This window comes from Octopus bimaculoides, chromosome 1, assembly GCF_046866305.1.
Source record: "Octopus bimaculoides isolate indiv1 chromosome 1, ASM4686630v1, whole genome shotgun sequence".
NCBI classification, from domain to species: Eukaryota; Metazoa; Mollusca; class Cephalopoda; order Octopoda; family Octopodidae; genus Octopus; species Octopus bimaculoides.
The window spans coordinates 186,082,609-186,105,641 of record NC_142928.1 but is presented as its reverse complement, the minus strand read 5'-3'; the positions used below and the strand labels follow the sequence as shown (position 1 = coordinate 186,105,641).

Below are 23,033 nucleotides of genomic sequence, written 5' to 3'. Positions count from 1 at the left end.
TGCCACACACCAGTTCTGTCCACGCTACAAAAACAAGCAGAAAATCGGTCGTGAAAAACTCAGTGAATATCGGGTTCTGGACAAATCAGAGCTCAAGTTTGAATCACGTGTAGAATATTTTTGCATCCATTGGGTACGAGCTTCTTACAAGAAACTTGCCTTCTCTGATAAATTTTTGGGGAACTATGAAATGTGAATCACGTTAGAATTAATGGAAACGTAATGTAGATATAAATATTATTTTGAAATATTGCGACAATGCCAGCAATTTCCAGGAAGGAAGTAAGTCGAAAGCATTCACCCCACTGCTCAACTGGTACTTATTTTATCGACACCCAAAGTATGAAAAAGAACGTCTATCTCGGCGGAATTAGAGCTCAGTACGCGAAAGACGGACGAAATGCCGCTAAGCATTTTGCTCGTGGTGCTAACCATTATGCCAGCTCGCAACAACAAATAGGAAGAAAACTTTGAAATATAAAATTATATATAAAATTAATGCAAACAACGTAAACAGGTAAATCATTAAAACATGACATAAAAAAATGTACAAAAACAGCAATTAACCTGCCAGTCGTGCCCGGGAATCGAACCTGAGTTTTCATGTAGCATTCTAAGCACAAGACGATCACGGCAGCTAGACTACCTAGTGACCTAACTTTTAGATTATGTATATCTAGAATATTGGCGATAGAATACGATTGCCTCCGAGCGTTGAAAAAGCAGTTTCCTGGACAAAAGGAAATCAAAGTAATATGTTATTCCATATTAATTTATAGAGTTATTTCTGCATGTTTTTGTGGTGTTTTGTCATGGATTTGTAATTTTTAATAAGATAATCCTTTCTATGATAGGCACAATGCCTGAAATTTTTCTGGGACGGAGTAAGTCGATTATATCAATCCCGTTGCTCAACTAATACATATTTTATTGACCCCAAAAGGATGAAAAGTAAAATAATCCTCGGTGAAATTTGAACTCAAAATGGGAAGACAGGCGAAATGCCGGTAATCCTTTTGCCCCGCGTGCTAACGATTCTTCCAGTTCCCAAAAGTAATATTAAGTACCGGTTGCATTTTTTTGACCAAGTATGTTATCAATGGTTCAGACTGGTTTCAGAAAGTCCTCTGGAGTGGATGAATCAAGATCTGAGGTTTGTAATGAATAGTACCACAGAACGTTGCCTTCAGAGAACCGATAAGAGATTCTCTCTGAATGGATTTCAACGGTAATGAATCATAGACAAATTAGAAACTCAGTATGGGATGTATTTTCCTCTGCAGCCGTTAGTGTGTTTACAGGGCGTGTATAGTCAATTACTGCATCAGAGTACGTAACATTGTTAGAGATACGTTTACTTGCAGTGTGAAGAAACCATATTCGATAGGAAACAAAAACAAGGTAATTTATCAATGAAGCAATATTCCGCCCCACAATGCAAAAGCAGAGCCATGCTCGCGACTAGAAGAACTTCCGAATTTTAAATTATATATAAAAGTAATACAAATAACTTAAATAGATATCGCTGCCATATTACATCGCACTTTATTGAGAAAATCAATAAAATGAGAAAACATTTTATGAAAATTAAAGTAGCCGATCTGCCGTGACCAGGATTCGAACTATGAAAAGTGAATGGCGTTGTAATTGATGGAAACGTAATGTAGATATAAATATTATTTTCAAATGTTGGCACAATGCCAGCAGTTTCGGGGAAGGACGTAAGTCGATTGCATTGACCCCACTCCTTAACTGCTACTTATTTTATCGACCCTGAAAGTAGGAATAAAGAAAGTCGACCTCGGCAGAATTTGAACGCACTACGCGGAAGACCTGCGATATGCCGCTTAGCCGTTTGCTGCAATTGCGAACAATTCTGCTAGCTTGCAACGACAAACACTAGAAAAATTTGAAATATAGAATTGTATATAAAAGTAATACAGAAAACAGGAAGAGATATAGCTGCGATATCGCATTGCAGTATATCAAGAGCATCAATAAAATACGAAACAAAAAGAAAAATGTAAGAGATACAATAGTTAACCGCTCTGCCGTGACCAAGATTCGAAACTGGGTTACCACGGCCAGAACGTAGTGCATATCACATGGCACTTTATTGAGAAAATAAATAAAATGAGAAAAATATGTATGAAAATAAACTAGCTGATACTGCCGTGACCAGGATTCGAACCTGGGTTACCATGGCCACAACGTGGGGTCCTAACCACTAGACGATCACGGCTGAGAGACCAGCTGCTTCCTCTGCGTTCCAATAATCTCAATCTAGAATAATGGCGGTAGAATACGATTATTTCCCAGCCTGAACAAATCAATTTCTCGGACAAAACACAAAATCATGTTTTCAAAGAAGCTGTTCTCTTGCTCACACTATAAAAACATCCTGAAAATAGTCCGAAAATGTCATACAAATATTTTGCCCGGCGTGCTAACGATTTTGCCAGTTCACCAAGAAAAATATTGGTTTCAAATTATGACACAAACGCAGAAGGGTCAGGGAAAGGACTAACTCGATTACATCGACCCCAGTGATCGACTGATACTTGTTTTTTTTTTCGGTCACAAAAACATAAAAGGCAAAGTGGGCCTCGGCGGAACTTGTTCACCTAGAAAAATATTAAGCATCTGTTGCACTGTTTTGGCCAAGTATGGTAACGATTGTTCAGACTGCTTCAGAAAGTCCTCTAGAATGGATGAATCAAAATTTGATCTTTTGTAATGGTACCACAGAACTGATAAGAGATCCCTCACCGAGTGGATTTCAACAGTTATGAATTATAGACGAGGTGGAATCCCAGTTTGGGTTGCTTTTTCCTCTTCAGCCGTTAGTTTGCTTACTGGGCGTGAACAGTCAATTACCGCATTGGAATACCTAACATTGTTAGAGATACGTTTAATTCCCAGCGTGAAGAAACCATTTTCTATAGGAAACGAAAATAAGGTCATTTATCGACAATGCAATATTCCGCCCCACAATGCAAAAAAAAAGCAGAGCCATGCTCGCGACTAGTAAAGCTTCCGAATCTAAAATTATATATAAAAGTAATACTAATAACTTAAACAGATATCGCTGCCATATCACATCACATTTTAGTAAGAAAATCAATAAAATGAGAAAAATATGTATGAAAATAAACTAGCTGATACTGCCGTGACCAGGATTCGAACCTGGGTTACCACGGCCACAACGTGGGGTCCTAACCACTAGACGATCACGGCTAAGAGACCAGCTGCCGACTTAGCTTTCCAATTATCTCTATCTAGAATACTGGCGGTAGAATACGAATATTTCCGAGCGTGAACAAATCAATTTCTCGGAGAACACGCAAAATCATTTCTTCAACGAAGCTGTAAAAACATCTTGAAAATAGTTCTTGAAAAACTCAGTGAATATCGCGTTCTGGACAAGTCAGAGCTCAAGTTTGAATCACGTAGAGAATATTTTCGTATGCATTTGCTACGATCTTGTTACAAGAATCTTGCCGTCTCTGATGAATTTTGGGAAACTATGAAAAGTGAATGGCGTTGTAATTGATGGAAACGTAATGTAGATATAAATATTATTTTCAAATGTTGGCACAATGCCAGCAGTTTCGGGGAAGGACGTAAGTCGATTGCATTGACCCCACTCCTTAACTGCTACTTATTTTATCGACCCTGAAAGTAGGAATAAAGAAAGTCGACCTCGGCAGAATTTGAACGCACTACGCGGAAGACCTGCGATATGCCGCTTAGCCGTTTGCTGCAATTGCGAACAATTCTGCTAGCTTGCAACGACAAACACTAGAAAAATTTGAAATATAGAATTGTATATAAAAGTAATACAGAAAACAGGAAGAGATATAGCTGCGATATCGCATTGCAGTATATCAAGAGCATCAATAAAATATGAAACAAAAAGAAAAATGTAAGAGATACAATAGTTAACCGCTCTGCCGTGACCAAGATTCGAAACTGGGTTACCACGGCCAGAACGTAGCGCATATCACATGGCACTTTATTGAGAAAATAAATAAAATGAGAAAAATATGTATGAAAATAAACTAGCTGATACTGCCGTGACCAGGATTCGAACCTGGGTTACCACGGCCACAACGTGGGGTCCTAACAACTAGACGATCACGGCTGAGAGACCAGCTGCTTCCTCTGCGTTCCAATAATCTCAATCTAGAATAATGGCGGTAGAATACGATTATTTCCCAGCCTGAACAAATCAATTTCTCGGACAAAACACAAAATCATGTTTTCAAAGAAGCTGTTCTCTTGCTCACACTATAAAAACATCCTGAAAATAGTCCGAAAATGTCATACAAATATTTTGCCCGGCGTGCTAACGATTTTGCCAGTTCACCAAGAAAAATATTGGTTTCAAATTATGACACAAACGCAGAAGGGTCAGGGAAAGGACTAACTCGATTACATCGACCCCAGTGATCGACTGATACTTGTTTTTTTTTTCGGTCACAAAAACATAAAAGGCAAAGTGGGCCTCGGCGGAACTTGTTCACCTAGAAAAATATTAAGCATCTGTTGCACTGTTTTGGCCAAGTATGGTAACGATTGTTCAGACTGCTTCAGAAAGTCCTCTAGAATGGATGAATCAAAATTTGATCTTTTGTAATGGTACCACAGAACTGATAAGAGATCCCTCACCGAGTGGATTTCAACAGTTATGAATTATAGACGAGGTGGAATCCCAGTTTGGGTTGCTTTTTCCTCTTCAGCCGTTAGTTTGCTTACTGGGCGTGAACAGTCAATTACCGCATTGGAATACCTAACATTGTTAGAGATACGTTTAATTCCCAGCGTGAAGAAACCATTTTCTATAGGAAACGAAAATAAGGTCATTTATCGACAATGCAATATTCCGCCCCACAATGCAAACAAAAAGCAGAGCCATGCTCGCGACTAGTAAGGCTTCCGAATCTAAAATTATATATAAAAGTAATACTAATAACTTAAACAGATATCGCTGCCATATCACATCACATTTTAGTAAGAAAATCAATAAAATGAGAAAACATTTTATGAAAATTAAAGTAGCCGATCTGCCGTGTCCAGGATTCGAACCTGGGTTACCACGGCCACAACGTGGGGTCCTAATCACTAGACGATCACGGCTAAGAGACCAGCTGCCGACTTAGCTTTCCAATTATCTCTATCTAGAATACTGGCGGTAGAATACGAATATTTCCGAGCGTGAACAAATCAATTTCTCGGAGAACACGCAAAATCATTTCTTCAACGAAGCTGTAAAAACATCTTGAAAATAGTTCTTGAAAAACTCAGTGAATATCGCGTTCTGGACAAGTCAGAGCTCAAGTTTGAATCACGTAGAGAATATTTTCGTATGCATTTGCTACGATCTTGTTACAAGAATCTTGCCGTCTCTGATGAATTTTGGGAAACTATGAAAAGTGAATGGCGTTGTAATTGATGGAAACGTAATGTAGATATAAATATTATTTTCAAATGTTGGCACAATGCCAGCAGTTTCGGGGAAGGACGTAAGTCGATTGCATTGACCCCACTCCTTAACTGCTACTTATTTTATCGACCCTGAAAGTAGGAATAAAGAAAGTCGACCTCGGCAGAATTTGAACGCACTACGCGGAAGACCTGCGATATGCCGCTTAGCCGTTTGCTGCAATTGCGAACAATTCTGCTAGCTTGCAACGACAAACACTAGAAAAATTTGAAATATAGAATTGTATATAAAAGTAATACAGAAAACAGGAAGAGATATAGCTGCGATATCGCATTGCAGTATATCAAGAGCATCAATAAAATACGAAACAAAAAGAAAGATGTAAGAGATACAATAGTTAACCGCTCTGCCGTGACCAAGATTCGAAACTGGGTTACCACGGCCAGAACGTAGCGCATATCACATGGCACTTTATTGAGAAAATAAATGAAATGAGAAAAATATGTATGAAAATAAACTAGCTGATACTGCCGTGACCAGGACTCGAACCTGGGTTACCACGGCCACAACGTGGGGCCCTAACCACTAGACGATCACGGCTGAGAGACCAGCTGCTTCCTCTGCGTTCCAATAATCTCAATCTAGAATAATGGCGGTAGAATACGATTATTTCCCAGCCTGAACAAATCAATTTCTCGGACAAAACACAAAATCATGTTTTCAAAGAAGCTGTTCTCTTGCTCACACTATAAAAACATCCTGAAAATAGTCCGTAAATGTCATACAAATATTTTGCCCGGCGTGCTAACGATTTTGCCAGTTCACCAAGAAAAATATTGGTTTCAAATTATGACACAAACGCAGAAGGGTCAGGGAAAAGACTAACTCGATTACATCGACCCCAGTGATCGACTGATACTTGTTTTTTTTTTCGGTCACAAAAACATAAAAGGCAAAGTGGGCCTCGGCGGAACTTGTTCACCTAGAAAAATATTAAGCATCTGTTGCACTGTTTTGGCCAAGTATGATAACGATTGTTCAGACTGCTTCAGAAAGTCCTCTAGAATGGATGAATCAAAATTTGATCTTTTGTAATGGTACCACAGAACTGATAAGAGATCCCTCACCGAGTGGATTTCAACAGTTATGAATTATAGACGAGGTGGAATCCCAGTTTGGGTTGCTTTTTCCTCTTCAGCCGTTAGTTTGCTTACTGGGCGTGAACAGTCAATTACCGCATTGGAATACCTAACATTGTTAGAGATACGTTTAATTCCCAGCGTGAAGAAACCATTTTCTATAGGAAACGAAAATAAGGTCATTTATCGACAATGCAATATTCCGCCCCACAATGCAAAAAAAAAGCAGAGCCATGCTCGCGACTAGTAAAGCTTCCGAATCTAAAATTATATATAAAAGTAATACTAATAACTTAAACAGATATCGCTGCCATATCACATCACATTTTAGTAAGAAAATCAATAAAATGAGAAAACATTTTATGAAAATTAAAGTAGCCGATCTGTCGCGACCAGGATTCGAACCTGGGTTACCACGGCCACAACGTGGGGTCCTAACCACTAGACGATCACGGCTAAAAGACCAGCTGCCGACTTAGCTTTCCAATTATCTCTATCTAGAATACTGGCGGTAGAATACGAATATTTCCGAGCGTGAACAAATCAATTTCTCGGAGAACACGCAAAATCATTTCTTCAACGAAGCTGTAAAAACATCTTGAAAATAGTTCTTGAAAAACTCAGTGAATATCGCGTTCTGGACAAGTCAGAGCTCAAGTTTGAATCACGTAGAGAATATTTTCGTATGCATTTGCTACGATCTTGTTACAAGAATCTTGCCGTCTCTGATGAATTTTGGGAAACTATGAAAAGTGAAGGGCGTTGTAATTGATGGAAACGTAATGTAGATATAAATATTATTTTCAAATGTTGGCACAATGCCAGCAGTTTCGGGGAAGGACGTAAGTCGATTGCATTGACCCCACTCCTTAACTGCTACTTATTTTATCGACCCTGAAAGTAGGAATAAAGAAAGTCAACCTCGGCAGAATTTGAACGCACTACGCGGAAGACCTGCGATATGCCGCTTAGCCGTTTGCTGCAATTGCGAACAATTCTGCTAGCTTGCAACGACAAACACTAGAAAAATTTGAAATATAGAATTGTATATAAAAGTAATACAGAAAACAGGAAGAGATATAGCTGCGATATCGCATTGCAGTATATCAAGAGCATCAATAAAATACGAAACAAAAAGAAAAATGTAAGAGATACAATAGTTAACCGCTCTGACGTGACCAAGATTCGAAACTGGGTTACCACGGCCAGAACGTAGCGCATATCACATGGCACTTTATTGAGAAAATAAATAAAATGAGAAAAATATGTATGAAAATAAACTAGCTGATACTGCCGTGACCAGGATTCGAACCTGGGTTACCACGGCCACAACGTGGGGTCCTAACCACTAGACGATCACGGCTGAGAGACCAGCTGCTTCCTCTGCGTTCCAATAATCTCAATCTAGAATAATGGCGGTAGAATACGATTATTTCCCAGCCTGAACAAATCAATTTCTCGGACAAAACACAAAATCATGTTTTCAAAGAAGCTGTTCTCTTGCTCACACTATAAAAACATCCTGAAAATAGTCCGAAAATGTCATACAAATATTTTGCCCGGCGTGCTAACGATTTTGCCAGTTCACCAAGAAAAATATTGGTTTCAAATTATGACACAAACGCAGAAGGGTCAGGGAAAGGACTAACTCGATTACATCGACCCCAGTGATCGACTGATACTTGTTTTTTTTTTCGGTCACAAAAACATAAAAGGCAAAGTGGGCCTCGGCGGAACTTGTTCACCTAGAAAAATATTAAGCATCTGTTGCACTGTTTTGGCCAAGTATGGTAACGATTGTTCAGACTGCTTCAGAAAGTCCTCTAGAATGGATGAATCAAAATTTGATCTTTTGTAATGGTACCACAGAACTGATAAGAGATCCCTCACCGAGTGGATTTCAACAGTTATGAATTATAGACGAGGTGGAATCCCAGTTTGGGTTGCTTTTTCCTCTTCAGCCGTTAGTTTGCTTACTGGGCGTGAACAGTCAATTACCGCATTGGAATACCTAACATTGTTAGAGATACGTTTAATTCCCAGCGTGAAGAAACCATTTTCTATAGGAAACGAAAATAAGGTCATTTATCGACAATGCAATATTCCGCCCCACAATGCAAAAAAAAAGCAGAGCCATGCTCGCGACTAGTAAAGCTTCCGAATCTAAAATTATATATAAAAGTAATACTAATAACTTAAGCAGATATCGCTGCCATATCACATCACATTTTAGTAAGAAAATCAATAAAATGAGAAAACATTTTATGAAAATTAAAGTAGCCGATCTGCCGTGACCAGAACTCGAACCTGGGTTACCACGGCCACAACGTGGGGTCCTAACCACTAGACGATCACGGATAAGAGACCAGCTGCCGATTTAGCTTTCCAATTATCTCTATCTAGAATACTGGCGGTAGAATACGAATATTTCCGAGCGTTAACAAATCAATTTCTCGGAGAACACGCAAAATCATTTCTTCAACGAAGCTGTAAAAACATCTTGAAAATAGTTCTTGAAAAACTCAGTGAATATCGCGTTCTGGACAAGTCAGAGCTCAAGTTTGAATCACGTAGAGAATATTTTCGTATGCATTTGCTACGATCTTGTTACAAGAATCTTGCCGTCTCTGATGAATTTTGGGAAACTATGAAAAGTGAATGGCGTTGTAATTGATGGAAACGTAATGTAGATATAAATATTATTTTCAAATGTTGGCACAATGCCAGCAGTTTCGGGGAAGGACGTAAGTCGATTGCATTGACCCCACTCCTTAACTGCTACTTATTTTATCGACCCTGAAAGTAGGAATAAAGAAAGTCAACCTCGGCAGAATTTGAACGCACTACGTGGAAGACCTGCGATATGCCGCTTAGCCGTTTGCTGCAATTGCGAACAATTCTGCTAGCTTGCAACGACAAACACTAGAAAAATTTGAAATATAGAATTGTATATAAAAGTAATACAGAAAACAGGAAGAGATATAGCTGCGATATCGCATTGCAGTATATCAAGAGCATCAATAAAATACGAAACAAAAAGAAAAATGTAAGAGATACAATAGTTAACCGCTCTGCCGTGACCAAGATTCGAAACTGGGTTACCACGGCCAGAACGTAGCGCATATCACATGGCACTTTATTGAGAAAATAAATAAAATGAGAAAAATATGTATTAAAATAAACTAGCTGATACTGCCGTGACCAGGATTCGAACCTGGGTTACCACGGCCACAACGTGGGGTCCTAACCACTAGACGATCACGGCTGAGAGACCAGCTGCTTCCTCTGCGTTCCAATAATCTCAATCTAGAATAATGGCGGTAGAATACGATTATTTCCCAGCCTGAACAAATCAATTTCTCGGACAAAACACAAAATCATGTTTTCAAAGAAGCTGTTCTCTTGCTCACACTATAAAAACATCCTGAAAATAGTCCGTAAATGTCATACAAATATTTTGCCCGGCGTGCTAACGATTTTGCCAGTTCACCAAGAAAAATATTGGTTTCAAATTATGACACAAACGCAGAAGTGTCAGGGAAAAGACTAACTCGATTACATCGACCCCAGTGATCGACTGATACTTGTTTTTTTTTCGGTCACAAAAACATAAAAGGCAAAGTGGGCCTCGGCGGAACTTGTTCACCTAGAAAAATATTAAGCATCTGTTGCACTGTTTTGGCCAAGTATGGTAACGATTGTTCAGACTGCTTCAGAAAGTCCTCTAGAATGGATGAATCAAAATTTGATCTTTTGTAATGGTACCACAGAACTGATAAGAGATCCCTCACCGAGTGGATTTCAACAGTTATGAATTATAGACGAGGTGGAATCCCAGTTTGGGTTGCTTTTTCCTCTTCAGCCGTTAGTTTGCTTACTGGGCGTGAACAGTCAATTACCGCATTGGAATACCTAACATTGTTAGAGATACGTTTAATTCCCAGCGTGAAGAAACCATTTTCTATAGGAAACGAAAATAAGGTCATTTATCGACAATGCAATATTCCGCCCCACAATGCAAAAAAAGAGCAGAGCCATGCTCGCGACTAGTAAAGCTTCCGAATCTAAAATTATATATAAAAGTAATACTAATAACTTAAACAGATATCGCTGCCATATCACATCACATTTTAGTAAGAAAATCAATAAAATGAGAAAACATTTTATGAAAATTAAAGTAGCCGATCTGCCGTGACCAGGATTCGAACCTGGGTTACCACGGCCACAACGTGGGGTCCTAACCACTAGACGATCACGGCTAAGAGACCAGCTGCCGACTTAGCTTTCCAATTATCTCTATCTAGAATACTGGCGGTAGAATACGACTATTTCCGAGCGTGAACAAATCAATTTCTCGGAGAACACGCAAAATCATTTCTTCAACGAAGCTGTAAAAACATCTTGAAAATAGTTCTTGAAAAACTCAGTGAATATCGCGTTCTGGACAAGTCAGAGCTCAAGTTTGAATCACGTAGAGAATATTTTCGTATGCATTTGCTACGATCTTGTTACAAGAATCTTGCCGTCTCTGATGAATTTTGGGAAACTATGAAAAGTGAATGGCGTTGTAATTGATGGAAACGTAATGTAGATATAAATATTATTTTCAAATGTTGGCACAATGCCAGCAGTTTCGGGGAAGGACGTAAGTCGATTGCATTGACCCCACTCCTTAACTGCTACTTATTTTATCGACCCTGAAAGTAGGAATAAAGAAAGTCGACCTCGGCAGAATTTGAACGCACTACGCGGAAGACCTGCGATATGCCGCTTAGCCGTTTGCTGCAATTGCGAACAATTCTGCTAGCTTGCAACGACAAACACTAGAAAAATTTGAAATATAGAATTGTATATAAAAGTAATACAGAAAACAGGAAGAGATATAGCTGCGATATCGCATTGCAGTATATCAAGAGCATCAATAAAATACGAAACAAAAAGAAAAATGTAAGAGATACAATAGTTAACCGCTCTGCTGTGACCAAGATTCGAAACTGGGTTACCACGGCCAGAACGTAGCGCATCTCACATGGCACTTTATTGAGAAAATAAATAAAATGAGAAAAATATGTATGAAAATAAACTAGCTGATACTGCCGTGACCAGGATTCGAACCTGGGTTACCACGGCCACAACGTGGGGTCCTAACCACTAGACGATCACGGCTGAGAGACCAGCTGCTTTCTCAGCGTTCCAATAATCTCTATCTAGAATAATGGCGGTAGAATACGATTATTTCCCAGCCTGAACAAATCAATTTCTCGGACAAAACACAAAATCATGTTTTCAAAGAAGCTGTTCTCTTGCTCACACTATAAAAACATCCTGAAAATAGTCCGTAAATGTCATACAAATATTTTGCCCGGCGTGCTAACGATTTTGCCAGTTCACCAAGAAAAATATTGGTTTCAAATTATGACACAAACGCAGAAGGGTCAGGGAAAAGACTAACTCGATTACATCGACCCCAGTGATCGACTGATACTTGTTTTTTTTTCGGTCACAAAAACATAAAAGGCAAAGTGGGCCTCGGCGGAACTTGTTCACCTAGAAAAATATTAAGCATCTGTTGCACTGTTTTGGCCAAGTATGGTAACGATTGTTCAGACTGCTTCAGAAAGTCCTCTAGAATGGATGAATCAAAATTTGATCTTTTGTAATGGTACCACAGAACTGATAAGAGATCCCTCACCGAGTGGATTTCAACAGTTATGAATTATAGACGAGGTGGAATCCCAGTTTGGGTTGCTTTTTCCTCTTCAGCCGTTAGTTTGCTTACTGGGCGTGAACACGCATTGGAATACCTAACATTGTTAGAGATACGTTTAATTCCCAGCGTGAAGAAACCATTTTCTATAGGAAACGAAAATAAGGTCATTTATCGACAATGCAATATTCCGCCCCACAATGCAAAAAAAAAGCAGAGCCATGCTCGCGACTAGTAAAGCTTCCGAATCTAAAATAATATATAAAAGTAATACTAATAACTTAAACAGATATCGCTGCCATATCACATCACATTTTAGTAAGAAAATCAATAAAATGAGAAAACATTTTATGAAAATTAAAGTAGCCGATCTGCCGTGACCAGGATTCGAACCTGGGTTACCACGGCCACAACGTGGGGTCCTAACCACTAGACGATCACGGCTAAGAGACCAGCTGCCGACTTAGCTTTCCAATTATCTCTATCTAGAATACTGGCTGTAGAATACGAATATTTCCGAGCGTGAACAAGTCAATTTCTCGGAGAACACGCAAAATCATTTCTTCAACGAAGCTGTAAAAACATCTTGAAAGTAGTTCTTGAAAAACTCAGTGAATATCGCGTTCTGGACAAGTCAGAGCTCAAGTTTGAATCACGTAGAGAATATTTTCGTATGCATTTGCTACGATCTTGTTACAAGAATCTTGCCGTCTCTGATGAATTTTGGGAAACTATGAAAAGTGAATGGCGTTGTAATTGATGGAAACGTAATGTAGATATAAATATTATTTTCAAATGTTGGCACAATGCCAGCAGTTTCGGGGAAGGACGTAAGTCGATTGCATTGACCCCACTCCTTAACTGCTACTTATTTTATCGACCCTGAAAGTAGGAATAAAGAAAGTCGACCTCGGCAGAATTTGAACGCACTACGCGGAAGACCTGCGATATGCCGCTTAGCCGTTTGCTGCAATTGCGAAAAATTCTGCTAGCTTGCAACGACAAACACTAGAAAAATTTGAAATATAGAATTGTATATAAAAGTAATACAGAAAACAGGAAGAGATATAGCTGCGATATCGCATTGCAGTATATCAAGAGCATCAATAAAATACGAAACAAAAAGAAAAATGTAAGAGATACAATAGTTAACCGCTCTGCCGTGACCAAGATTCGAAACTGGGTTACCACGGCCAGAACGTAGCGCGTATCACATGGCACTTTATTGAGAAAATAAATAAAATGAGAAAAATATGTATGAAAATAAACTAGCTGATACTGCCGTGACCAGGATTCGAACCTGGGTTACCACGGCCACAACGTGGGGTCCTAACCACTAGACGATCACGGCTGAGAGACCAGCTGCTTCCTCAGCGTTCCAATAATCTCAATCTAGAATAATGGCGGTAGAATACGATTATTTCCCAGCCTGAACAAATCAATTTCTCGGACAAAACACAAAATCATGTTTTCAAAGAAGCTGTTCTCTTGCTCACACTATAAAAACATCCTGAAAATAGTCCGTAAATGTCATACAAATATTTTGCCCGGCGTGCTAACGATTTTGCCAATTCACCAAGAAAAATATTGGTTTCAAATTATGACACAAACGCAGAAGGGTCAGGGAAAGGACTAACTCGATTACATCGACCCCAGTGATCGACTGATACTTGTTTTTTTTTCGGTCACAAAAACATAAAAGGCAAAGTGGGCCTCGGCGGAACTTGTTCACCTAGAAAAATATTAAGCATCTGTTGCACTGTTTTGGCCAAGTATGGTAACGATTGTTCAGACTGCTTCAGAAAGTCCTCTAGAATGGATGAATCAAAATTTGATCTTTTGTAATGGTACCACAGAACTGATAAGAGATCCCTCACCGAGTGGATTTCAACAGTTATGAATTATAGACGAGGTGGAATCCCAGTTTGGGTTGCTTTTTCCTCTTCAGCCGTTAGTTTGCTTACTGGGCGTGAACAGTCAATTACCGCATTGGAATACCTAACATTGTTAGAGATACGTTTAATTCCCAGCGTGAAGAAACCATTTTCTATAGGAAACGAAAATAAGGTCATTTATCGACAATGCAATATTCCGCCCCACAATGCAAAAAAAGAGCAGAGCCATGCTCGCGACTAGTAAAGCTTCCGAATCTAAAATTATATATAAAAGTAATACTAATAACTTAAACAGATATCGCTGCCATATCACATAACATTTTAGTAAGAAAATCAATAAAATGAGAAAACATTTTATGAAAATTAAAGTAGCCGATCTGCCGTGACCAGGATTCGAACCTGGGTTACCACGGCCACAACGTGGGGTCCTAACCACTAGACGATCACGGCTAAGAGACCAGCTGCCGACTTAGCTTTCCAATTATCTCTATCTAGAATACTGGCGGTAGAATACGACTATTTCCGAGCGTGAACAAATCAATTTCTCGGAGAACACGCAAAATCATTTCTTCAACGAAGCTGTAAAAACATCTTGAAAATAGTTCTTGAAAAACTCAGTGAATATCGCGTTCTGGACAAGTCAGAGCTCAAGTTTGAATCACGTAGAGAATATTTTCGTATGCATTTGCTACGATCTTGTTACAAGAATCTTGCCGTCTCTGATGAATTTTGGGAAACTATGAAAAGTGAATGGCGTTGTAATTGATGGAAACGTAATGTAGATATAAATATCATTTTCAAATGTTGGCACAATGCCAGCAGTTTCGGGGAAGGACGTAAGTCGATTGCATTGACCCCACTCCTTAACTGCTACTTATTTTATCGACCCTGAAAGTAGGAATAAAGAAAGTCGACCTCGGCAGAATTTGAACGCACTACGCGGAAGACCTGCGATATGCCGCTTAGCCGTTTGCTGCAATTGCGAACAATTCTGCTAGCTTGCAACGACAAACACTAGAAAAATTTGAAATATAGAATTGTATATAAAAGTAATACAGAAAACAGGAAGAGATATAGCTGCGATATCGCATTGCAGTATATCAAGAGCATCAATAAAATACGAAACAAAAAGAAAAATGTAAGAGATACAATAGTTAACCGCTCTGCCGTGACCAAGATTCGAAACTGGGTTACCACGGCCAGAACGTAGCGCATATCACATGGCACTTTATTGAGAAAATAAATAAAATGAGAAAAATATGTATGAAAATAAACTAGCTGATACTGCCGTGACCAGGATTCGAACCTGGGTTACCACGGCCACAACGTGGGGTCCTAACCACTAGACGATCACGGCTGAGAGACCAGCTGCTTCCTCAGCGTTCCAATAATCTCAATCTAGAATAATGGCGGTAGAATACGATTATTTCCCAGCCTGAACAAATCAATTTCTCGGACAAAACACAAAATCATGTTTTCAAAGAAGCTGTTCTCTTGCTCACACTATAAAAACATCCTGAAAATAGTCCGTAAATGTCATACAAATATTTTGCCCGGCGTGCTAACGATTTTGCCAATTCACCAAGAAAAATATTGGTTTCAAATTATGACACAAACGCAGAAGGGTCAGGGAAAGGACTAACTCGATTACATCGACCCCAGTGATCGACTGATACTTGTTTTTTTTTCGGTCACAAAAACATAAAAGGCAAAGTGGGCCTCGGCGGAACTTGTTCACCTAGAAAAATATTAAGCATCTGTTGCACTGTTTTGGCCAAGTATGGTAACGATTGTTCAGACTGCTTCAGAAAGTCCTCTAGAATGGATGAATCAAAATTTGATCTTTTGTAATGGTACCACAGAACTGATAAGAGATCCCTCACCGAGTGGATTTCAACAGTTATGAATTATAGACGAGGTGGAATCCCAGTTTGGGTTGCTTTTTCCTCTTCAGCCGTTAGTTTGCTTACTGGGCGTGAACACGCATTGGAATACCTAACATTGTTAGAGATACGTTTAATTCCCAGCGTGAAGAAACCATTTTCTATAGGAAACGAAAATAAGGTCATTTATCGACAATGCAATATTCCGCCCCACAATGCAAAAAAAAAGCAGAGCCATGCTCGCGACTAGTAAAGCTTCCGAATCTAAAATTATATATAAAAGTAATACTAATAACTTAAACAGATATCGCTGCCATATCACATCACATTTTAGTAAGAAAATCAATAAAATGAGAAAACATTTTATGAAAATTAAAGTAGCCGATCTGCCGTGACCAGGATTCGAACCTGGGTTACCACGGCCACAACGTGGGGTCCTAACCACTAGACGATCACGGCTAAGAGACCAGCTGCCGACTTAGCTTTCCAATTATCTCTATCTAGAATACTGGCTGTAGAATACGAATATTTCCGAGCGTGAACAAATCAATTTCTCGGAGAACACGCAAAATCATTTCTTCAACGAAGCTGTAAAAACATCTTGAAAGTAGTTCTTGAAAAACTCAGTGAATATCGCGTTCTGGACAAGTCAGAGCTCAAGTTTGAATCACGTAGAGAATATTTTCGTATGCATTTGCTACGATCTTGTTACAAGAATCTTGCCGTCTCTGATGAATTTTGGGAAACTATGAAAAGTGAATGGAGTTGTAATTGATGGAAACGTAATGTAGATATAAATATTATTTTCAAATGTTGGCACAATGCCAGCAGTTTCGGGGAAGGACGTAAGTCGATTGCATTGACCCCACTCCTTAACTGCTACTTATTTTATCGACCCTGAAAGTAGGAATAAAGAAAGTCGACCTCGGCAGAATTTGAACGCACTACGCGGAAGACCTGCGATATGCCGCTTAGCCGTTTGCTGCAATTGCGAACAATTCTGCTAGCTTGCAACGACAAACACTAGAAAAATTTGAAATATAGAATTGTATATAAAAGTAATACAGAAAACAGGAAGAGATATAGCTGCGATATCGCATTGCAGTATATCAAGAGCATCAATAAAATACGAAACAAAAAGAAAAATGTAAGAGATACAATAGTTAACCGCTCTGCCGTGACCAAGATTCGAAACTGGGTTACCACGGCCAGAACGTAGCGCATATCACATGGCACTTTATTGAGAAAATAAATAAAATGAGAAAAATATGTATGAAAATAAACTAGCTGATACTGCCGTGACCAGGATTCGAACCTGGGTTACCACGGCCACAACGTGGGGTCCTAACCACTAGACGATCACGGCTGAGAGACCAGCTGCTTCCTCAGCGTTCCAATAATCTCAATCTAGAATAATGGCGGTAGAATACGATTATTTCCCAGCCTGAACAAATCAATTTCTCGGACAAAACACAAAATCATGTTTTCAAAGAAGCTGTTCTCTTGCTCACACTATAAAAACATCCTGAAAATAGTCCGTAAATGTCATACAAATATTTTGCCCGGCGTGCTAACGATTTTGCCAATTCACCAAGAAAAATATTGGTTTCAAATTATGACACAAACGCAGAAGGGTCAGGGAAAGGACTAACTCGATTACATCGACCCCAGTGATCGACTGATACTTGTTTTTTTTTCGGTCACAAAAACATAAAAGGCAAAGTGGGCCTCGGCGGAACTTGTTCACCTAGAAAAATATTAAGCATCTGTTGCACTGTTTTGGCCAAGTATGGTAACGATTGTTCAGACTGCTTCAGAAAGTCCTCTAGAATGGATGAATCAAAATTTGATCTTTTGTAATGGTACCACAGAACTGATAAGAGATCCCTCACCGAGTGGATTTCAACAGTTATGAATTATAGACGAGGTGGAATCCCAGTTTGGGTTGCTTTTTCCTCTTCAGCCGTTAGTTTGCTTACTGGGCGTGAACACGCATTGGAATACCTAACATTGTTAGAGATACGTTTAATTCCCAGCGTGAAGAAACCATTTTCTATAGGAAACGAAAATAAGGTCATTTATCGACAATGCAATATTCCGCCCCACAATGCAAAAAAAAAGCAGAGCCATGCTCGCGACTAGTAAAGCTTCCGAATCTAAAATTATATATAAAAGTAATACTAATAACTTAAACAGATATCGCTGCCATATCACATCACATTTTAGTAAGAAAATCAATAAAATGAGAAAACATTTTATGAAAATTAAAGTAGCCGATCTGCCGTGACCAGGATTCGAACCTGGGTTACCACGGCCACAACGTGGGGTCCTAACCACTAGACGATCACGGCTAAGAGACCAGCTGCCGACTTAGATTTCCAATTATCTCTATCTAGAATACTGGCTGTAGAATACGAATATTTCCGAGCGTGAACAAATCAATTTCTCGGAGAACACGCAAAATCATTTCTTCAACGAAGCTGTAAAAACATCTTGAAAGTAGTTCTTGAAAAACTCAGTGAATATCGCGTTCTGGACAAGTCAGAGCTCAAGTTTGAATCACGTAGAGAATATTTTCGTATGCATTTGCTACGATCTTGTTACAAGAATCTTGCCGTCTCTGATGAATTTTGGGAAACTATGAAAAGTGAATGGCGTTGTAATTGATGGAAACGTAATGTAGATATAAATATTATTTTCAAATGTTGGCACAATGCCAGCAGTTTCGGGGAAGGACGTAAGTCGATTGCATTGACCCCACTCCTTAACTGCTACTTATTTTATCGACCCTGAAAGTAGGAATAAAGAAAGTCGACCTCGGCAGAATTTGAACGCACTACGCGGAAGACCTGCGATATGCCGCTTAGCCGTTTGCTGCAATTGCGAACAATTCTGCTAGCTTGCAACGACAAACACTAGAAAAATTTGAAATATAGAATTGTATATAAAAGTAATACAGAAAACAGGAAGAGATATAGCTGCGATATCGCATTGCAGTATATCAAGAGCATCAATAAAATACGAAACAAAAAGAAAAATGTAAGAGATACAATAGTTAACCGCTCTGCCGTGACCAAGATTCGAAACTGGGTTACCACGGCCAGAACGTAGCGCATATCACATGGCTCTTTATTGAGAAAATAAATAAAATGAGAAAAATATGTATGAAAATAAACTAGCTGATACTGCCGTGACCAGGATTCGAACCTGGGTTACCACGGCCACAACGTGGGGTCCTAACCACTAGACGATCACGGCTGAGAGACCAGCTGCTTCCTCAGCGTTCCAATAATCTCAATCTAGAATAATGGCGGTAGAATACGATTATTTCCCAGCCTGAACAAATCAATTTCTCGGACAAAACACAAAATCATGTTTTCAAAGAAGCTGTTCTCTTGCTCACACTATAAAAACATCCTGAAAATAGTCCGTAAATGTCATACAAATATTTTGCCCGGCGTGCTAACGATTTTGCCAATTCACCAAGAAAAATATTGGTTTCAAATTATGACACAAACGCAGAAGGGTCAGGGAAAGGACTAACTCGATTACATCGACCCCAGTGATCGACTGATACTTGTTTTTTTTTCGGTCACAAAAACATAAAAGGCAAAGTGGGCCTCGGCGGAACTTGTTCACCTAGAAAAATATTAAGCATCTGTTGCACTGTTTTGGCCAAGTATGGTAACGATTGTTCAGACTGCTTCAGAAAGTCCTCTAGAATGGATGAATCAAAATTTGATCTTTTGTAATGGTACCACAGAACTGATAAGAGATCCCTCACCGAGTGGATTTCAACAGTTATGAATTATAGACGAGGTGGAATCCCAGTTTGGGTTGCTTTTTCCTCTTCAGCCGTTAGTTTGCTTACTGGGCGTGAACACGCATTGGAATACCTAACATTGTTAGAGATACGTTTAATTCCCAGCGTGAAGAAACCATTTTCTATAGGAAACGAAAATAAGGTCATTTATCGACAATGCAATATTCCGCCCCACAATGCAAAAAAAAAGCAGAGCCATGCTCGCGACTAGTAAAGCTTCCGAATCTAAAATTATATATAAAAGTAATACTAATAACTTAAACAGATATCGCTGCCATATCACATCACATTTTATTAAGAAAATCAATAAAATGAGAAAACATTTTATGAAAATTAAAGTAGCCGATCTGCCGTGACCAGGATTCGAACCTGGGTTACCACGGCCACAGCGTGGGGTCCTAACCACTAGACGATCACGGCTGAGAGACCAGCTCTTGAATCAGCTTTCCAATTATCTCTATGTAGAATACTGGCGGTAGAACACGATTATTTCCAAGCGTGAACAAATCAATTTCTCGGACAAAAACAAAATAATTTTTTCAACGAAGCTGTTCTCCTGCTCATACTGCAAAAACATCTCGAAAATAGTTCGTGAAAAACTCAGTTGATATCGTGTTCTGGACAAGTCAGAGCTCAAGTTTGAATCACGTAGAGAATATTTTCGCATGCATTTGCTACGATCCTGTTACAAGAAACTTGCTATCTCTGATGAATTTTGAGAAACTATGAAAAGTGAATGGCGTTGTAATTGATGGAAACGTAATGTAGATATAAATATTATTTTCAAATGTTGGCACAATGCCAGCAGTTTCGGGGAAGGACGTAAGTCGATTGCATTGACCCCACTCCTTAACTGCTACTTATTTTATCGACCCTGAAAGTAGGAATAAAGAAAGTCGACCTCGGCAGAATTTGAACGCAGTACGCGGAAGACCTGCGATATGCCGCTTAGCCGTTTTCTGCAATTGCGAACAATTCTGCCAGCTTGCAACGACAAACACTAGAAAAATTTGAAATATAGAACTGTATATAAAAGTAATACAGAAAACAGGAAGAGATATAGCTGCGATATCGCATTGCAGTATATCAAGAGCATCAATAAAATACGAAACAAAAAGAAAAATGTAAGAGATACAATAGTTAACCGCTCTGCCGTGACCAAGATTCGAAACTGGGTTACCACGGCCAGAACGTAGTGCATATCACATGGCACTTTATTGAGAAAATAAATAAAATGAGAAAAATATGTATGAAAATAAACAAGCTGATACTGCCGTGACCCGGATTCGAACCTGGGTTACCACGGCCACAACATGGGGTCCTAACCACTAGACGATCACGGCTGAAAGACCAGCTGCTTACTCAGCGTTCCAATAATCTCTATCTAGAATAATGGCGGTAGAATACGATTATATCCGAGCCTGAACAAATCAATTTCTCGGTCAAAACACATAATCATGTTTTCAAAGAAGCTGTTCTCTTGCTCACACTATAAAAACATCCTGAAAATAGTCCGTAAATGTCATACAAATATTTTGCCCGGCGTGCTAACGATTTTGCCAGTTCACCAAGAAAAATATTGGTTTCAAATTATGACACAAACGCAGAAGGGTCCGGGAAAGGACTAACTCGATTACATCGACCCCAGTGATCGACTGATACAATTTTCTTTTTTCGGTCACAAAAACATAAAAGGCAAAGTGGGCCTCGGCGGAACTTGTTCACCTAGAAAAATATTAAGCATCTGTTGCACTGTTTTGGCCAAGTATGGTAACGATTGTTCAGACTGCTTCAGAAAGTCCTCTAGAATGGATGAATCAAAATTTGATCTTTTGTAATGGTACCACAAAACTGATAAGAGATCCCTCACCGAGTGGATTTCAACAGTTATGAATTATAGACGAGGTGGAATCCCAGTTTGGGTTGCTTTTTCCTCTTCAGCCGTTAGTTTGCTTACTGGGCGTGAACAGTCAATTACCGCATTGGAATACCTAACATTGTTAGAGATACGTTTAATTCCCAGCGTGAAGAAACCATTTTCTATAGGAAACGAAAATAAGGTCATTTATCGACAATGCAATATTCCGCCCCACAATGCAAAAAAAACGCAGAGCCATGCTCGCGACTAGTAAAGCTTCCGAATCTAAAATTATATATAAAAGTAATACTAATAACTTAAACAGATATCGCTGCCATATCACATCACATTTTATTAAGAAAATCAATAAAATGAGAAAACATTTTATGAAAATTAAAGTAGCCGATCTGCCGTGACCAGGATTCGAACCTGGGTTACCACGGCCACAACGTGGGGTCCTAACCACTAGACGATCACGGCTAAGAGACCAGCTGCCGACTTAGCTTTCCAATTATCTCTATCTAGAATACTGGCGGTAGAATACGAATATTTCCGAGCGTGAACAAATCAATTTCTCGGAGAACACGCAAAATCATTTCTTCAACGAAGCTGTAAAAACATCTTGAAAATAGTTCTTGAAAAACTCAGTGAATATCGCGTTCTGGACAAGTCAGAGCTCAAGTTTGAATCACGTAGAGAATATTTTCGTATGCATTTGCTACGATCTTGTTACAAGAATCTTGCCGTCTCTGATGAATTTTGGGAAACTATGAAAAGTGAATGGCGTTGTAATTGATGGAAACGTAATGTAGATATAAATATTATTTTCAAATGTTGGCACAATGCCAGCAGTTTCGGGGAAGGACGTAAGTCGATTGCATTGACCCCACTCCTTAACTGCTACTTATTTTATCGACCCTGAAAGTAGGAATAAAGAAAGTCGACCTCGGCAGAATTTGAACGCACTACGCGGAAGACCTGCGATATGCCGCTTAGCCGTTTGCTGCAATTGCGAACAATTCTGCTAGCTTGCAACGACAAACACTAGAAAAATTTGAAATATAGAATTGTATATAAAAGTAATACAGAAAACAGGAAGAGATATAGCTGCGATATCGCATTGCAGTATATCAAGAGCATCAATAAAATACGAAACAAAAAGAAAAATGTAAGAGATACAATAGTTAACCGCTCTGCCGTGACCAAGATTCGAAACTGGGTTACCACGGCCAGAACGTAGCGCATATCACATGGCACTTTATTGAGAAAATAAATAAAATGA

The 23,033-nt window shown here is 39.1% G+C and overlaps 20 non-coding genes across 20 annotated transcripts; all 20 read right to left on the bottom strand.

Moving 5' to 3' along the window:
• Positions 1 to 2,170: 2,170 nt before the first annotated feature.
• Positions 2,171 to 2,242, bottom strand: Trnah-gug (transfer RNA histidin (anticodon GUG)). Its single transcript has one exon. It is a non-coding gene; the product is annotated as a tRNA-His (tRNA).
• Positions 2,243 to 3,165: 923 nt separating this feature from the next.
• Trnah-gug (transfer RNA histidin (anticodon GUG)) lies at positions 3,166 to 3,237 on the bottom strand. Its single transcript has one exon. It is a non-coding gene; the product is annotated as a tRNA-His (tRNA).
• An 835-nt stretch (positions 3,238 to 4,072) lies between these two features.
• Trnah-gug (transfer RNA histidin (anticodon GUG)) lies at positions 4,073 to 4,144 on the bottom strand. Its single transcript has one exon. It is a non-coding gene; the product is annotated as a tRNA-His (tRNA).
• Positions 4,145 to 5,974: 1,830 nt separating this feature from the next.
• On the bottom strand, positions 5,975 to 6,046 carry Trnah-gug (transfer RNA histidin (anticodon GUG)). The gene has a single exon. It is a non-coding gene; the product is annotated as a tRNA-His (tRNA).
• A 923-nt stretch (positions 6,047 to 6,969) lies between these two features.
• Positions 6,970 to 7,041, bottom strand: Trnah-gug (transfer RNA histidin (anticodon GUG)). Its single transcript has one exon. It is a non-coding gene; the product is annotated as a tRNA-His (tRNA).
• Positions 7,042 to 7,876: 835 nt separating this feature from the next.
• Trnah-gug (transfer RNA histidin (anticodon GUG)) lies at positions 7,877 to 7,948 on the bottom strand. Its single transcript has one exon. It is a non-coding gene; the product is annotated as a tRNA-His (tRNA).
• Positions 7,949 to 9,778: 1,830 nt separating this feature from the next.
• On the bottom strand, positions 9,779 to 9,850 carry Trnah-gug (transfer RNA histidin (anticodon GUG)). Its single transcript has one exon. It is a non-coding gene; the product is annotated as a tRNA-His (tRNA).
• Positions 9,851 to 10,772: 922 nt separating this feature from the next.
• Trnah-gug (transfer RNA histidin (anticodon GUG)) lies at positions 10,773 to 10,844 on the bottom strand. Its single transcript has one exon. It is a non-coding gene; the product is annotated as a tRNA-His (tRNA).
• Positions 10,845 to 11,679: 835 nt separating this feature from the next.
• Positions 11,680 to 11,751, bottom strand: Trnah-gug (transfer RNA histidin (anticodon GUG)). Its single transcript has one exon. It is a non-coding gene; the product is annotated as a tRNA-His (tRNA).
• A 913-nt stretch (positions 11,752 to 12,664) lies between these two features.
• Positions 12,665 to 12,736, bottom strand: Trnah-gug (transfer RNA histidin (anticodon GUG)). Its single transcript has one exon. It is a non-coding gene; the product is annotated as a tRNA-His (tRNA).
• Positions 12,737 to 13,571: 835 nt separating this feature from the next.
• On the bottom strand, positions 13,572 to 13,643 carry Trnah-gug (transfer RNA histidin (anticodon GUG)). The gene has a single exon. It is a non-coding gene; the product is annotated as a tRNA-His (tRNA).
• Positions 13,644 to 14,565: 922 nt separating this feature from the next.
• Positions 14,566 to 14,637, bottom strand: Trnah-gug (transfer RNA histidin (anticodon GUG)). The gene has a single exon. It is a non-coding gene; the product is annotated as a tRNA-His (tRNA).
• An 835-nt stretch (positions 14,638 to 15,472) lies between these two features.
• On the bottom strand, positions 15,473 to 15,544 carry Trnah-gug (transfer RNA histidin (anticodon GUG)). Its single transcript has one exon. It is a non-coding gene; the product is annotated as a tRNA-His (tRNA).
• Positions 15,545 to 16,457: 913 nt separating this feature from the next.
• Positions 16,458 to 16,529, bottom strand: Trnah-gug (transfer RNA histidin (anticodon GUG)). Its single transcript has one exon. It is a non-coding gene; the product is annotated as a tRNA-His (tRNA).
• Positions 16,530 to 17,364: 835 nt separating this feature from the next.
• Trnah-gug (transfer RNA histidin (anticodon GUG)) lies at positions 17,365 to 17,436 on the bottom strand. Its single transcript has one exon. It is a non-coding gene; the product is annotated as a tRNA-His (tRNA).
• Positions 17,437 to 18,349: 913 nt separating this feature from the next.
• On the bottom strand, positions 18,350 to 18,421 carry Trnah-gug (transfer RNA histidin (anticodon GUG)). The gene has a single exon. It is a non-coding gene; the product is annotated as a tRNA-His (tRNA).
• An 835-nt stretch (positions 18,422 to 19,256) lies between these two features.
• Positions 19,257 to 19,328, bottom strand: Trnah-gug (transfer RNA histidin (anticodon GUG)). Its single transcript has one exon. It is a non-coding gene; the product is annotated as a tRNA-His (tRNA).
• A 913-nt stretch (positions 19,329 to 20,241) lies between these two features.
• Positions 20,242 to 20,313, bottom strand: Trnah-gug (transfer RNA histidin (anticodon GUG)). The gene has a single exon. It is a non-coding gene; the product is annotated as a tRNA-His (tRNA).
• Positions 20,314 to 21,164: 851 nt separating this feature from the next.
• On the bottom strand, positions 21,165 to 21,236 carry Trnah-gug (transfer RNA histidin (anticodon GUG)). The gene has a single exon. It is a non-coding gene; the product is annotated as a tRNA-His (tRNA).
• A 923-nt stretch (positions 21,237 to 22,159) lies between these two features.
• On the bottom strand, positions 22,160 to 22,231 carry Trnah-gug (transfer RNA histidin (anticodon GUG)). Its single transcript has one exon. It is a non-coding gene; the product is annotated as a tRNA-His (tRNA).
• Positions 22,232 to 23,033: the final 802 nt, after the last annotated feature.